Here is a 16,040-nt window from a genome sequence, read left to right as displayed (position 1 = left end):
CAGCACTTGGGAGACAGGAGCAAGCTGATCTCTGTGAGTTCAAGGCCAGCCTGTTGTCTACATAGCTTCAAGACAAACAGAGATACATAGTGAAACTCTACCTCAAAAAAGAAAGAAAAGAAAAGAAAAGAAAAAAAAGAAAGGAAGGAAGGAAGGAAGGAAGGAAGGAAGGAAGGAAGGAAAGAAAGGAAACGAAAAAAAAAGGCAAAATATAGCCTGAGCACCATCACACTGGACTCCAAAATATTTTGTGATAAACACACTTTATCATTAAACTGTGCCACAAGACACACAACTTATGCAAAAACTAACTTGAAAAAGTAATTTAACTTCCATGGGTAAAATTCCATTCAGACACAGATGAAATGACATTTCTTGTGTCTTTGGAAGGAATAAAGAAAATGTCTTTATTACTCTGGCTCTGATAGAGCATTAGATGCCACACATCTATTTTGCTCTCTGGAGGCACACATTCCCTCTCAGACAAACACACTCATTTAAAATGAGTGAGTCAGGGCCACAGAGATGGCTCTGTGATTAAGACTACTGGCTGCTCTTTCAGAAGACCTGAGTTGGGTTCCCAGCACCCAAATGACATCTCACAACTACTGTAACTCCCATTCCAGGGGATCTGACACCCTCTTATGGCCTCTGCAGGCATCGGACAGGCAGGCAGGCAAAGTATCCACACACATAAAAATAACATCAATCTTAAATAGAGTAAGCCTGGGGTGTAGCATTTGACAGAGAGCTTACAAACAGGCATGAAGCCTTGTGTCCAGTGCCCGTGAGCATGGTCACGTAGGACTAGGTGTGGAGTTCAAGGCCAGCCTGGAATCTGGAATACACAGGGCCCTGTCTTAAAAACAAACAAATCAAAGAAGTTACTAAATAGAGTGGCTCTGAGCATCCCCGGGCAGACGTGTGTGTCCAGCTGACCCTGGTTTTGCATTATGAGACCATTAAGAGAGAGGACAACGTGTGGCACATGGCAGGGTCCCAGCACTTCAGTCAGAGGTCCAGCGGGTCACTGCCAGTCTGAAACCAGTCTCTGGGCTTCACAGCGAGTCCTAGGCCAGCCAGAGCTACGTAGTGACACCCTTTTTCACCTACCCACTACCCTCCGCCAAACAAAAACAGCAATGATTGGGAGTGGAATGTTGTGGCACACAGCCGTGGTCCCAGCGCTTCGGAGGCGGGGGCGGGAGGATCAGCACAGTTAAGCTCATCTTTGGCAGTACAGTGAGAGCAGCCTGGGCTAGACTGTCTGGAACAAACCAAAAGGAAGGGTGAGCAGGTAGCTCGGTTGGAAGGGTGCTTAGTGCTTGCCCAGCATGCACAGAGGCCTGGGTTTGACCACGAAAATCAGGTGCAGTGGTGCTCACCTGCAATCCTAGAACTCAAGGGGATCAGCAGCTCAAGGTCATCCTTACCTATATAGAAGTTCAAGACCAGTCTGGCCTACGCTTGAGACCCTATTTCAACAACAAGAAACAGTGGGGTGTGGACCTAGAGAGATGGCTCAGCAGTAAGGGCACACTAGCTGGTCTTCCAGGGGACCTGGGTTCAATTCCTAACATCCACATGATGGTTTACAACCCTCTGTAACTCCAAAAGATCCAATACCCTCTTCTGACACCCTCCAACACTAGGCACACGTGGGGTGAACAGATAGATATTCAGGTAGAGCACCATAAGCATAAACAAAAATATCAATAAAACAAATGCTAAGAGAGCGAGCGAGGGAGCTCAATGGTGTTTAAAAAAAAAAACAACAAAATTTTTGTTGGTTTTATCAGTTGTTTTTTTTTTATGGCCTTTAGGTTATTTTTTTTTTTTTAATTTTTGTTTTTGCTTGTTTCTTGCTTTTTGTTTTGTTTTTCTTTATATAAAACCCCTATACCTGTTTACAGCTAACTTCTGCTTCTGGACCTGAAGCTTTGGTAGATAATTCAGAAAAATCATTTCCATTCACTGATTTTAGGTGTAGAATGTGGGCAGCATATGAGGCCGTAAGTCCAATGCCCAGCACCCCACCCTCAACACATACCCCAAACATACACTACATACACTCTATACTTTTGCTGGGTGGTTTTTAAATATGTTATGTACTTCCTAAAAAGGCTTTCATGGTTTTAATCATGTGCATGAGAGCGTCAGCGTGTGAGGATGAGGCACTGGTAGCTCCTGAAGTGACAGGTGGTTGTGAGGCACCAGACGGGAGTGCTGCGAACTAACTCAGGTTCTCCGCAAAAGCACGAGGACTCTTAACTTCTGAGCTAGCTTCCCAAACCAACTATACTCTTGTTTAAGAAATATTTTTATTACATTTATGTGTGTGTGTGTGTGTGTGTGTGTGAATGCCGTGGCACACATATGGAGGTCAGAGGACAATCTGGGGGAATTGGTTCTCTCCTACCACCGTGTGGATGCTGGGGATCCCACTGAGATCATCAGGCTTGGCAACAAGCACCTTCGCTTGCTAAGTTATCTCGCCATCCAAACGTTTATTACCTGATGTAACACATAGTTCAGACCGGAAAATCAGATCCCTCCCTTATCCTTTAGTGTAGATGGTGTGAAGAGAGAGCGTGTGTTGAGTGCTCTGGAAGAGGAGCTCTTGTCAGGTCATGGGAATGGAGGGCAGCAGCTGCTGGGTTCTGGAGTGGATAGCCAGCTGGTGACATCATGGGGGCGCGTGACTCATCAAGGCTGCTATCTCTGATGGCCTGTGTACCTTTCTCTTTTGGATACAATTGCTGGACTCTCCCAAATCCTCATCGGCTGGACGTTTCCTCTGTGGACAAGACTTAGGATGGAAACAGGGTTCAGGAGATTCTGTGGGATTTTGTTGCAGTGCTTTCACAGTCTAACTGCCACCACCTTTAGGAGAGATGGCTCTTCCATTTTCCCTGCAAGATGCTCCCCTCCAGCTAAGAGCCAGGCCTGACATCACTGTTAGAATGTATTCTGGAGAAGAGCTGGAGGGAACAGTCGTTCTTTTTGTCATTAACCCCAACTATGGGCACACATAGCCTTGGGATTAATACTGGCCTTCCCAAGATCCCATCAAGCTCAAATGTGATCTTCCTACATTTCAGCAACTGTGAGAGTGACATTTTTCACTATAATAATCTCAAAACAAAGGCTGCATCTAAGCTCAGTTCAGAACAGGTCATTCAGTGTCTAGAAGAAAGTACTGTGCTTCAGTAAGTTTCAATAACTACTAATATATTACCAAGGAAGGCATTGTTTTAATAACAGCTGGCAAGACTGATGCAGGTTCTAAAGGCACTAGCAGTCACATGCACATTCCCACACATGACACATACACATAATTAAAAACACATAACCATCTCTTTTTTTTTTTTTTTTTTTTTTTGGTTTTTCAAGACAGGGTTTCTCTGTGTAGCCTTGGCTGTCCTGGATTCACTTTGTAGACCAGGTTGGCCTCAAACTCACAAGAGATCTGCCTGCCTCTGCTTCCCTGAATTCTGGGATTACAGGTATGAACCACCACACCCAGCACACATAAACCCCTTTAAAAAGTATATAACATATAAAAAGAAAAAACCCCCACCAACGTACAAAAGTATCTAGTAAATGCGGTGTGTACTTGGTGTAGGTGTTGAGGGTGGGGTGCTGGGGGTTGAATTTAGGATCTCACATGTGCTTGGCAAGTGCTTTACCACTGAGCTACGCCCCACGTCTAGGAGCTGGCAGCGTTTCAGCACTCTGTGCTGGACCTGCGCTGTAGCACTGCAGACTTACTTGGCTGAGGTGGTGAATGTGCGTGTTCGGCTGTGGAGGCCTCTTGGAGAGTCAGGATATACAAATTTAAATACTAAGTGGGGCTTGATGGTGCACTGCTTATAATCTGAACTCAGGAAACTGAGGCAGGGTGAGATCCAGATTCCAGGCCAAGCTAGGCTATATAGTGAGATCTTGTCTCAAAAAGGAAAAAAAAAATCCTAAATGTTTGCTACATATTGTATTAGCATCAGGACAATAGAAACATGTAGCAGAGGAGGCTACTCATCTGTGGCAGCCAAGGAGGAGGGAGGGAGGGAGAAAGAAGTCGTAGAGTCTAGAAACATTATCTATCCTTCAGATGTATTCTTCCAGTAACCAGCTTCCTCCAACCAAGCCCATCTGCTAGTAGCCCATTCAGACCCGTTATAAATGGATGCTGATGAGTCTGGTGTTTGCACCATGTTTCTTCATGAGCCCTTCATGAAGAGAACGCAGATGAGAACTGCATTAAGAACAGGTTTTCATCACCAAAGTGGTCTAAAGGCAGCTCCTTTGATGACTCTGCAGGAAACAGGCACTGCTGTGGGGATGAACAATTCACTGAGAAATCTCTTAGCAACATCCAACAAAATGACCTCAGAGGCAGGGAGCCCATGCCTGGGAATCTATCCCAAAGACATCATGGTAAAAACGGAAGAAAGCAGAGGCTAGCTGTGCACCTTTTGTTCCCTGTCAGGAAGGTTCACAAAAATCAACTCCATGACTCTTGAAAAGATCTAAAATTGCATCCAGTCTTCAAAATCAACACAGAAGGTGACACACATATAATGTTCTCTGATGGTTTTACTGTAAAGTTAATTGAAATGTTCAGCAATTAAGATAAGATTATTTCTTTTGGTGGCACAAAGTTAAAGTTAGAGCCAAAGTGAATTCCCATGACCAAGCACTCCTATTGGTTCTGCACTTTTCTTTCTTACAGATTCTCACTATGTAGCTCTGGCTGTCCTGGAACTAACCCTGTAGACCAGGCTAGCCTTGAACACACAGAGGTCTACCTGCCTCTGCCTCTTGTTTCATTAATAAAAGAGAGACAGTCAACAATTCATAATTTAAATGATCATTAAAACATACTCCTTTTTTTCATTTTTAATCTTTTCCTCACTGACTACAAGCCAAAGTTGAAAAGCCTCAGAGCCCTACTTGAAAAAAAAAAAAAAAAAAAAGGCTGGGGAAGAACTGAACTGGCAAAGTGCTTGCTGGACCAAGCAGCATCCACAGAGACACACAGACACATATATATGGACAGACAGATAGACATACACACATGCAGACACAGAGACACACACTCAGACACAGACACTCATTCAGACACACACAGAAGAGACACACGAAGACACATACACGCACTCAATAAGATATAGCAGATAGGCATTTAAAAGGGGGGGGGCTGCAGAGATGGCTCAGAGGTTAAGAGCACTGACTGCTCTTCTAAACATCCTGAATTCAATTCCCAGCAACCACATGGTGATTCACAACCATCTATAGTAAGATCTGGTGCCCTCTTCTGGAATGCAGGTGTGCATGCAAGCAGAATGCTGTGTAGATAATAAATAAATCTAAAAACAAGCAAACCAACCAAACAAAAAACCCACAGGGGTTGCTCTTTCAGAGGACCCAGGGTCAATTCCCAGCACCTATTACGCAGCTTACAACTGTCTATAATTCCATTTTTAAAGGATCTGACACCCTCACACAAAAAATACACTCAGGCAAAACATGAAAAGCATTTTACATGAGATGCATGTAAAATACATTAAAAGAAACACTTGGAGCAGGAGAGATGGCTCAGCGGTTAAAGATCTTACTAAGCAAGAGTGAGAACCAGACCTCTCCCCACGCCAGAACCTACATAAATGCTAGGTAGAGGCAGTGGCCTCCCTGTAGTTCCAGAGCGTGGAAGGCTAAGACAAAAGATACTCAGAACAAGCCCACTAGCCTGACTAGCCATACTGGTGAGCTCTGGGTTCAATTGACAGACCTCACTTTAGTGAAAGGTGGAAGGTGATTGAGGAAAAGAACCCATGTCAAACTCAGACCACCACACACACTCAGACACACACACACACAGGTTTATCTATGTACACATATACGCACAGACCCTCGGCAGACTGCGCGTTGTTGAGTCAGAAATATTCTTGTACTAGACCAAGGGGAACCGAAGAGGAAAAGGTACAAGTGTGTTTAGGGTACATTGTGTCTGCTGGTTTGACTGTTCTCAACTTGGTTAGTATAAGAATGTAAAAAGAGGGGGGTGGGTCCTCCTGGATGGACAGATTCTACTTTACTTTGGCAATTGGGGCCTCAAAAAGCCAGCAGAATCCACAAATTTTTACTGTCTCTGGCAAATGCTCTCTGCTAATATGTTTTCAGGGAGCTCTTAAAGAAGGTAAGACACACACCAGGACCAAAGCACCCACGATTCAGCTTCTTGTTATCCACGTGTCCTGCAGCTCTAAATTGCTCTAAAGAAACGACACATTAATGAAAAGCAAGGAGAGGCTGCAGAATGTGCCAAACTTTGGCCAAGAGAATGAAGGGAACCAAAGAAAAACACCAGGAACAGACTGCCAGGAGACAGACGCTGTCCTCGCTGAGAGTTTCTACTTCTGAGTCCTGTCAAGAATACGAATCTTTCAGAGTAACAAATAAGTAATCCGGCCTTGGCAGGGCAAACAAAGGAATGCCTGCTGCACAGGCATGAGGACCCGAGTTCAAATCCCCACAGCCATGTGGGGGAGGGAGACAGTAGGGTCATTGAGGCTTGCCAGCCAACCAGCCTTGCTGAAAAACATGCTAAGTTCCAGGTTCAATGAGAATAAAAATAAGAGGGAGAGGGTCAGAGCAGAGTACCTGGCATTGTCCTCTGGCTTCTGTGCATACACAGGCATACATATCACACATACTACACACACACACACTCACACACACACTTAAAAAGCTAAAATAAAACATATGCTCATAGCCAGATGTGGTGGTGTGTGTTATCGTACTTTTTAAAAACTTTTTTATTTATATCTCTAATATCTCTTTCTCCCTACTTTACCCCAACCCCTTCCAACACCCCAACACCAGGCAGGAGAGAGAAAGGGTTAGTGAGAGAGGGTATAGTTCTCTTAATTGCTTCCTGCCGGTTAGGGCTGTGGGGTTCCCTTGGAGCTAGTCCAATCCTCATTTCAGAAGATCTCCAATTTCTTGTCTCACTGTAACAGCAGCAACCAGGAGACGCAGGGGAAGCAGCAAGAGTCTTGTTCTTCTTTGAAGCTCCCCAACACTCTCTGGGCTCTGGCATTTATTCTCCTTCCAGAGTCCTCAGATTTAAACTATCTGCAGCTGGCAAAGAGCCCCTCTCAGAGCCACATGAAGCAAACAGTTTGCTGCTGTGGACCATCTAAATCAGTCCCACATCCCACACCTGGAATTAAAACAAAAACATGTTTATATCCACAACAGGTGTATGCTTGAGACCTCAGTGCCGGAGAGGTGTAGATAGGGGAATTCTGGGCTCACTGGCCAGCAAACCTAGCTTTCTTAGTGAGCTGGAGACCAGTGAGAGATGGACTCAATAAACAAGATGGCACAGGCCAGACGGCTCAGCAGGAAAGGTACCTGGTCGCCAAGTCCGACATCCTGAGTTAGAGTCCTGGAACCCACCCGGTAGAAGGCAATACCCTTTGACCTCCACAGGCATGGCACATGTATGTACTCACACACAGACATATACAGGCACACTCATAAACACAAAGTAAATAAATGTAAAAAGGTATCGCGACAGGCAGGTGGTATCCTGAGGCCGGCTCTGTCTTAGTTACTTTCCTATTGTTGGGTTAAAGCACCACGCCCAGGGGTGGCACATACGTTTAGTCCCAGGACTCAGTAGGCAGAGAAAGGCAGATCTCTGTGAGTCTGAAGCCAGCCTGGTTCCAGGACAGCCAGGGCTGCTCAGAGAGAGCCTGTGTCAAAACAAGACAAAAACAAACAAACAAAAAAACCCGCCATGAGCAAGGCAACTTACAGAAGAAAGGGCTTCTTTCAGTTTACAGTTTCAGAAGGGTAGAGGTCCACTGACGCCAAGAAACGCTTCAGTACACACTAGGACTCCGAACACGTATACTTATGCATGTGTATGCTCACACTCGAACATGCTCAGCATTTCATACATAGGTGACACTTTGCCTGTTTTTTCATTGTTTGGTCTAGCTTTTAAAATACATAATGTACTTACATAGTTAAAAAAAAAAAAGAACATAAAGACTAGGATGCCTTTTTCACAATGATTTATTTTCTTTTACGTCTATGAGTGTTTTACTCTAATACATGTATGTGCACCATGTGTGCCTGGTGCCCTCCAGGGGGCAAGAAGAGGGGGGCAGATTTCCCGAGACTGAAGTTGCAGATGGTTGTGGTCCTAGGAACCGACCCCCAGCCCTCTGTGCAAACATCCAGCACTCTTAACCACTGAGCCAGCTCTGCAGCCCTGAACGAGGGGTCTTAATCTCGTTTTCCTATCACCTGTTTATCATTTTCTCTAAACGCGGAACCTTTTTTTTTTTTCTGGCCAGCATCTGCCCTGGCTTTTCTAGTTTTGACAAGGTAAAATGAATTTTTTGTTTGTTTGTTTGTTTTGTTTTTAAACCAGGGCCTCAGCCCAAGCTGACCCAAAAGTGCCTAATTGAGGATGAGCTCCTGCTCCCCCTGCCTCCTCCTCCCAAAATCTGGGATTACAGGCTTGTGCCACCAGCCTGGCTGCTGATGCGACTTAAGGCAGGGAGCTTTCCCAGCGCTTTCCCTCCTAGTGTGTCGTGGTCTATTATTGCTTATCAGTGAACAAAATGAGTTCCTGGGTGACTAGGAAAGAACACCCACAGTAATCTCTCCACTCTTGGTCCTCTTCAGACTCGGCTTAACACTTCCTCCAAGTCAGCAAGGACAACCAACACTTGCTACCAGCAAGAGCGAATGGTGGTGATTGGACAGGTGTTGGACAGTTTGACATCAGTGGTAAATCATAACTTAGGGAGCATTAGCTTCAGCTAGAGAGTTCTAAATGTGCACGCTCCGGTGGTTTTGTCATGCACAGTGTGGCGGAAACATAATTATGGGTTATATGATAATGTCTTTTTAAATTCTGCAGTAACAGCAAGAGTGAGCTCACAGGGTTTCTCTATATAGCCCGGCTATCCTGGACTCTCTTTGTAGACTGGGCTGGCCCCAGATTCACAGAGATCTGCCTGCCTCTGCCTCCCAGAGTGCTGGGATCACAGGTGTGCCCCATCATTGTACCCAGCTCATAGACTATTGTTTAAATTTAAGATTTATTTTATTTTATGTGCATGAATGTTTTGCCTCCATGTAATGTATGTGTGCCATTTATGTGCCTGGTGTACCCAAGAAGGTCAGAAGAGGGTGCTATATACCCTGGATCTGGAAGTGGGTGCAGTGTAAACATGATTTACAATTCTGAGTGTACTTCAATATTCTGTTAAAGGTGGGCAGTAGTGGTGCATGCCTTTAAACCCAGCACTTGGGAGGCAGAGGCAGGCGGATCTCTGAGTTCAAGGCCAGCCTGGTCTACAGACCGAGTTCCAACAGCCAAGGGAAACCCTGTCTTGAAAAACAAACAAACAAACAAATTCTGTCAAGATGGAGGAGCTGTTGAATTACACCATGCTCTAGAATTCAGTTATTCTGCAAATTGTAATAAAGTAGTTGTGAATCAGAAGTATGCAAATGGTTATTTGTTTTTCTTTCTTTGCTGCCCACACTCTGTCTAGAAATATTTGAGTCTTCAAAAATAAGTGTCTGCATAGCATTGAATGACTTGTTTATTTTTTACATGTATGTGTGCCTGCATGTATATGCACTATGTATGTGCATTTTGCCCACAGAGGCCATAATAACACCCTAGAACTGGAGTTGCAGTTATAAGCCGACATGTGGGTGCTGGGAATTGAACTCAGGTCCTCTGGAAGAATAGCCAGTGCTCTCAACCTCTGAGCTATCTCTCCAGCCCTCTATTTTTTCCCTCCAAATTTACTTTATATGATTGAGTGGATATAATGTGATGGGTAGAAGTTAAGCAAGTTATATATAACAATGTAGCAGAACATGAGAAGCTAATTCCAGTATTTTTCAGATTCATCTGTCTTTCCATTGTGGGACTCATCAGGAAAGTAAACAGCATGTGAGTGCTTCAGCTGAATGTCAAAATAACAATGTATGACATTGTTTCTTCTATAATGCAGTTACAGAGGACCTTCAAGAAGCTTGCTTGTATGGAGAAAAGATAGTCAAAGTACTAAACACAGTATAAAGTTAAGAAGCATTTCTGATTGTTGGGTAGACAGGCCTTTATCTCTTTCTTCCATTTATTTATTTATTTATTTATTTATTTAATTTTTTTTTTGATACAGGGTTTCTCTGTGTAGCCTTGGCTGTCCTAGTAGACCAAGCTGGCCTCAAAGTCACAGAGATCCGCCTGCCTTTGCCTCCCCACATGCTGGAATTAAAGGTGTGCACCACCTCAAGATTTTAAAGAAAAATAAACTCATGCCTAATGGATAAAAGGTTACAACTTTACTAAAACCAGATCTACCTTTAACATATCTTAAGTTTTGAGATGTAGAGTATTCTTACATTAATTGCAAGAAAAATTAAGGGAGAAGTTCCTTTGAGATCCCAACTATGAAGTCATGTGGTTACACAAATCTTGCTGCAGTGGTGTGGGAAACAAAACATGTCAGTCACCTCCTGGGACTTATCAGACACCTAAGAAACTAGATGCGTTTCTGTTACTACAGCAACCTCAGCACTGCAGTAACAAGAGATGCGGTGTCCTTTCATTATGGCTCCAGACAGTGGGGAAAGAGAAATCTAGTTGTTACAGCTGAGAAACTATCTCTTGCTGACTGCCACCATGTGCCACCTCCATTTTTACATAAGCATGATAGCATCGTTCAAGCTCAGTGAATCACAAGTCTTTTTGCTTGGTTGGTTTTGTTGTTCTGGAGTTTTGATTTGGTTTGGTTTTTTAAGACAGGGTTTCTCTGTGCAGCCCTAGCTGTCCTAGAACTCATGCTGCATAACAGGCTGTCCTCAAACTCACAGACATCTGCCTGCCTCTGCCTGCTGAGAACTGATATTAAAGGCATGCAGCACCACTGCCTGGCAAATCAGAAATCTCAATTTTAAAATTTCAGCTTGCCTTTCAATTATCACAATATTAACAGCCAAAACAATAGATAAAAACACAAAGAGAAGGGGATATCAAACCTAATTGGCTAGACTCTCATTATGAAGTCCTGCTTGTCCTGGAATGCACCATGTAAACCAGGCTGTCCTTAAATGCACAAAAATTCACCTGTCTCTACCTCTTGAGTGCTGGGATTGAAGGCACCATGTCTAGCAAAAAGAATCACCCCCCAACCCCTCCCCAAGACAGTGTTTCTTTATGTAGCCTTGTCTGTCCTGGACTTGCTTTGTAGACCAGGCTGGCCTTGAACTCACAGATATCTTGCCTCTGCCTCCCTGAGTACTCAGATTACAGGTGTGCACCAGCATGCCTGGTTTACAAAGAATTTTTAAAAGAATTATTTATTTATTATATTATGTAGTGTTCTGGCTACATGTATATTTGCGTAGATGAGAGCACCAGATCTCATTATAGATGGTTATGAGCCACCATGTGGTTGCAGGCAACTGAACTCAGGACCTCTGATGGAGCAGACAGTGCTCTTAGCCTCTGAGCGATTTCTCCAGCCCCCAAAAAGAATCTTTTAATAAAAATTTTTAAAATATTTTTTGTACTACACAAGGTCTCTTTGTGTAGCTCATGCTGGCTTTGGACACTGGATCTTTCTACCTCGATCTGCCAAGTGCTGGGATTACAGGTACCACCATTCTTAAATGCATCTTCTATTTTCAACTGGACTTAAGTGCAATCAAAGGGCTTACAGAATGGAATATTTAAATTTAAATATTTAAACTATGGAGGCAAGTTTCAAGTTTTGTCAAAGATGGCTATTCTGCACTGGAAGTCAAAAGACAGGGACTGAAAGAAAAACAAAACACTTGCACTGAAATGTTTGTATCTTTCACTACAAGAAAAAAAACAACCAAGCAAACAAGAATTGAAACTCTCCTTTGTGTAGCAGAACTTTCTCTGCTGAGGCATTTCTGAATGGAGAGTGTTTTCTCTTTTAAAAGTATTCTAAGCTGGGATTCCGTGAGACAGCTCAGACGGTAAGGCGCTTGCTATGAAGTCTGATCTTCAGTGCTAACATAAAGAGCCTGGTGTGGTGGCTTTTGTCTGTAATCCCAACACTGGAGAGGTGGAGACCTGAGGACCTCTGGGTTTCCCTAGCTAGACAATCTAGCTGAATCAGTGAGCCTCATGTCTCAGTGACAGAGTCTGTCACAAAAAATAAGGTGGAATAAGCCCCTGGAAATGTCCGATGTTGACATCTGCACACCAGCCCGTTTATGTGTGTGTGCACCAAACTTCCGATATGAATACATTCATTAAACACAACATGAGGCTCAGTGGGTAGCATGCTTACCCAGCATGCATCACACCCTGAGATTAAATCCCTGTACTGCATAAACTGACCAAGGTAATCCCAATACCTGGGAGTAGAGGCAAGAAGATTAGAAGTTCAAGGCCATCTTCAACCCAAAGCCAGCCTGGGTACAGGAGAGCCAGGTGGGTTTTGTATATATGTATATATGCATGTATGTGTGTGTACCACATACATGCCAGATGTCCACAAAGTCCAGGAGTCAGATCCCCCGGAGTGGAGTTGCACTGTGGTGAATGACCACCTGGGTGCTAGAATTCAACCTCGCTTCTCTGCAAGAGCAGCAAGTCCTCTTAACAGATGAGCAATCTTTCCAATCCTTTCTATCACTTCGTCTTAAAAATCATATAATCTTGCTGGTTGGTGGTTGTACACCCCTTTCATCCCAGCACTTGGGAGGCAGAGCCAGGCTAATCTTTGTGAGCTTGAGGCCAAACTGTCTACAGAGTTTCAGGATAACCAGGACTACACAAAGAAACCCTGTCTTGAAAACAAAGCAAAAACAAACAAACAAACAAAAAACAACAGATAATCTCTCTAGCCCCTCAATGGAAACTTTTAAAAGAACATGCAATGTTTTACACCAAGTTCTAAAAAATCCTAGGCACGAAGTGAGGCACCAGCAAATATATCTGTCAATAATTGATGGAGAAAGAGGGATTCCATTATAAAAGCAGACGAAGTGACTTACAATCTCTACACTCAGTAAAGAATACTGGAAAAACTTATTTGGTCTGAAGAGAATGGTAAACCATCCAAGAAGCTGCATGGAAAAGTGATGCTAGAACAGTAGGAAGAAAATGATTGTTAGAAAAACACCAAACACTACAAAATCAACATGACAGGAAAAATACACAACTTTCTACTACAATTTTGAATATTAATGGTTTCTACCCCTCAAACAGAAGATACAAACTGCCAGTTTTTATGAAAACAAGCGAAGTACTATACAAATAAAAGCTAGGAACCACCTATTTGCTACCTCCAAGAAATACAATACCCCTCACCAACAAAAGTAGGTACACACTACTTTATTATGAAATAATAATAATAAAAAAAGGTGTTCCAAGGAAATAGAATAAAGAAACAGGCAGGTGTCACTACTCTAGTCTCTGAAAAAATAGATCTCAAAACAAAATTACTCAAAGGAGATATAGGAAGTCACTTCATACTGATTAAGAGAAAAATCCATCAAGGGGATATTACAATTCTAAACGTCTATGAACATGGGTACACCCAATTAAATAAAACAAGTACTATTGAGGATAAGTCACAGATGAACACAGCAATAGTGAGTGACTTTAATATCACACTCAACAATAGACAGCTCATCCTACAAAGAAAGACTATCAGACTGAGCATGAGTTTAACAAACATCTCAGAATCATCTACTCAAAGAGTGCAAAACACATAGTCTTCTCAACAGAGACATTTCTCTAAAAAAAAAATATATATGTATATATATATATATATCGGATATCTCGGAACAAAAAGGCAGTCTCAACAAATATATGAAAATTTAAATAACCATTGTTAGGTGATCTTTTTATGCACTGTGTAAAGGTTGTCCTTGTATATTCAAATGCTGATTTCTATACCAGCAGAGAGCTGAATACAGACTAGACTTTGATATTATTTTTCTTTTTATTTATTTATTTATTTATTTTAGATTATACAGTATACTGCCTGCACATGTGCCTGCATGCCAGAAGAGGCCACCAGATCTCATTATAGATGGTTGTGAGCCACCATGTGGTTGCTGGGAATTGAACTCTTGACCTCTGAGCCATCTCTCGAGCCTTGGCTTTGGTATTCTTCAGCATCACCGTCTCAGTGTTTTGTAAACATTGTTCTCCATAACCTTCTGATTTGTTTAATAAAGAGCTGAATGGCCTATAGCAAAGGCAAGAGAGGAAGTCAGGCCTTCTGGAGAGTCAGGAACTCTGGGAAAGAATCAGGCACAAAACGGTTGCCAGCCAGACACAGAGGAAGAAACAAGTGCCTGGACTAAGGTACTGAAGAGAGGTAACAGGCCACATGGCAGGACATAGCTCAGTATTGAAGGGTTAGAATAGCTGGGAATCTGGTCAGCTATAGTGCCTAAGCTTATAATAAATATAATAAGTCTCTGTGTCATTATTTATGAGCTGGCGCTCCAAAGAAAGTCCCATTTTAAACCATAATGGGATAAAGCTAAAAACCAATAGCCTGAGAAGGTTCTGGGTCAGGTGGTGGCTAGAAATCTTACCTGCTGAAGTTCATTCTTGAGATATTTTGACAAAAAAAAAAAAAAAAAAAAAAAAAGTGGCTGCTTTTGCCCTTGTTCTAAGAATCTTCCCGAGAATGAGATCGGATAAGCTAGGGTCAGATGAAAGGGGAGGAGGACCTCCCCTATCCGTGGACTTGGAGAGGGTCATAGGAGGAGATGAAGGAGGGAGGGTGGGTTTGGGAGGGGAGGAGGGGGCTACAGCTGGGATACAAAGCAAATAAACTGTAATTAATAATAATTTAAAAAAATCTGCCTGAGGCCAAATTGAAGAGTTTGGCAGAGAAGAATTCAAAACAGCCTAGTATTGACTGTATCACATGGTTATTATTGACCACTCTTAAATGGGGAGCGGGGAGGGTTTGCAGTTTGAGAAAAAGCACCAGGGTTGTAATGCTGGAGCCAAGTCCTGTGCTCAAGAAGATGAAGTTAAAGAAAGGCCTGATGCTAAGTGGAATAAAGGAAGTCTCAGGGTGAGACTCCACCCAGCTAATCCTGCAGTGGAAAAGGAAAGCTTATGCAACAAAGTAAAAGCACCAACAAGACAAAGCTTTGCAGATGTAATTTCAGGAAGGGGCTGGGTTCCAGCCCAAGCAAGCAGAACTTGGTGGCCTCAGGAGTGGAACTGTGGGGTCTTCCTCCTCTGGGGTGAAGGAAGCCACTGAGGCTGGGCATGTCTGCCCGCTTGGAAGCAGAGAGATGCGATGGCATGAAGCTGCGAGGTTGAAGCATGGATTTTGTTAGAGGTGCCAGAACCATGGGATATCTGTGGAGGATTGCTGCCAACAGAAAGTGGAAACAGCCCAAGAGGGAAAACCGTGTGGCCGTCAGCAAAGCTGGAAGGAGTAGGAGATTTCAAGAGCAACACTTTCTGCCCTTTGACATCAGACATGGATGTATAGGATTTGGAGTTTGTCCTGCTGAGTTTTGGTCTTGCTTTGGTCTTCACTATGCTCTTTCCTCTCTTTTAGAATGGTAATGTATATTTTGTGCCATCATATATTAAAAATAGATGTTGGAGTGATGTCTTTGTGCACTGTGTATTGAAATGCTGATTTCTGTGCCCATAGAGATTTTATTACAGGCCAACTTTGGTATTGCCATTATTATGAAGCATCTCCTGCCTTAGTGCTTTGTAAACATTGTTCTCTATCACCTTTTGGTTGGTCAAATAAATAGCTGACTAACCAATAGCTGGGAAAAAGAGGAAGAAGGGACTTTGGAGCCCATTGAGACAGTATCAGGTGGGGAAGAGAGAAGAAAGGGAGTCTCCATTGGGACATGGAGGAAGAAGCTGGAGCCAGGATGAAACTGAGATGGCAGGTAATGGGTCACATGATGGCTGTAGGCCTGACTAGTATTATCAGGTTAGAAGACTTGAGTATCTG

This window comes from Meriones unguiculatus, chromosome 12, assembly GCF_030254825.1.
Source record: "Meriones unguiculatus strain TT.TT164.6M chromosome 12, Bangor_MerUng_6.1, whole genome shotgun sequence".
NCBI classification, from domain to species: domain Eukaryota; kingdom Metazoa; phylum Chordata; class Mammalia; order Rodentia; family Muridae; genus Meriones; species Meriones unguiculatus.
Note: the sequence above shows the minus strand (reverse complement) of the source record.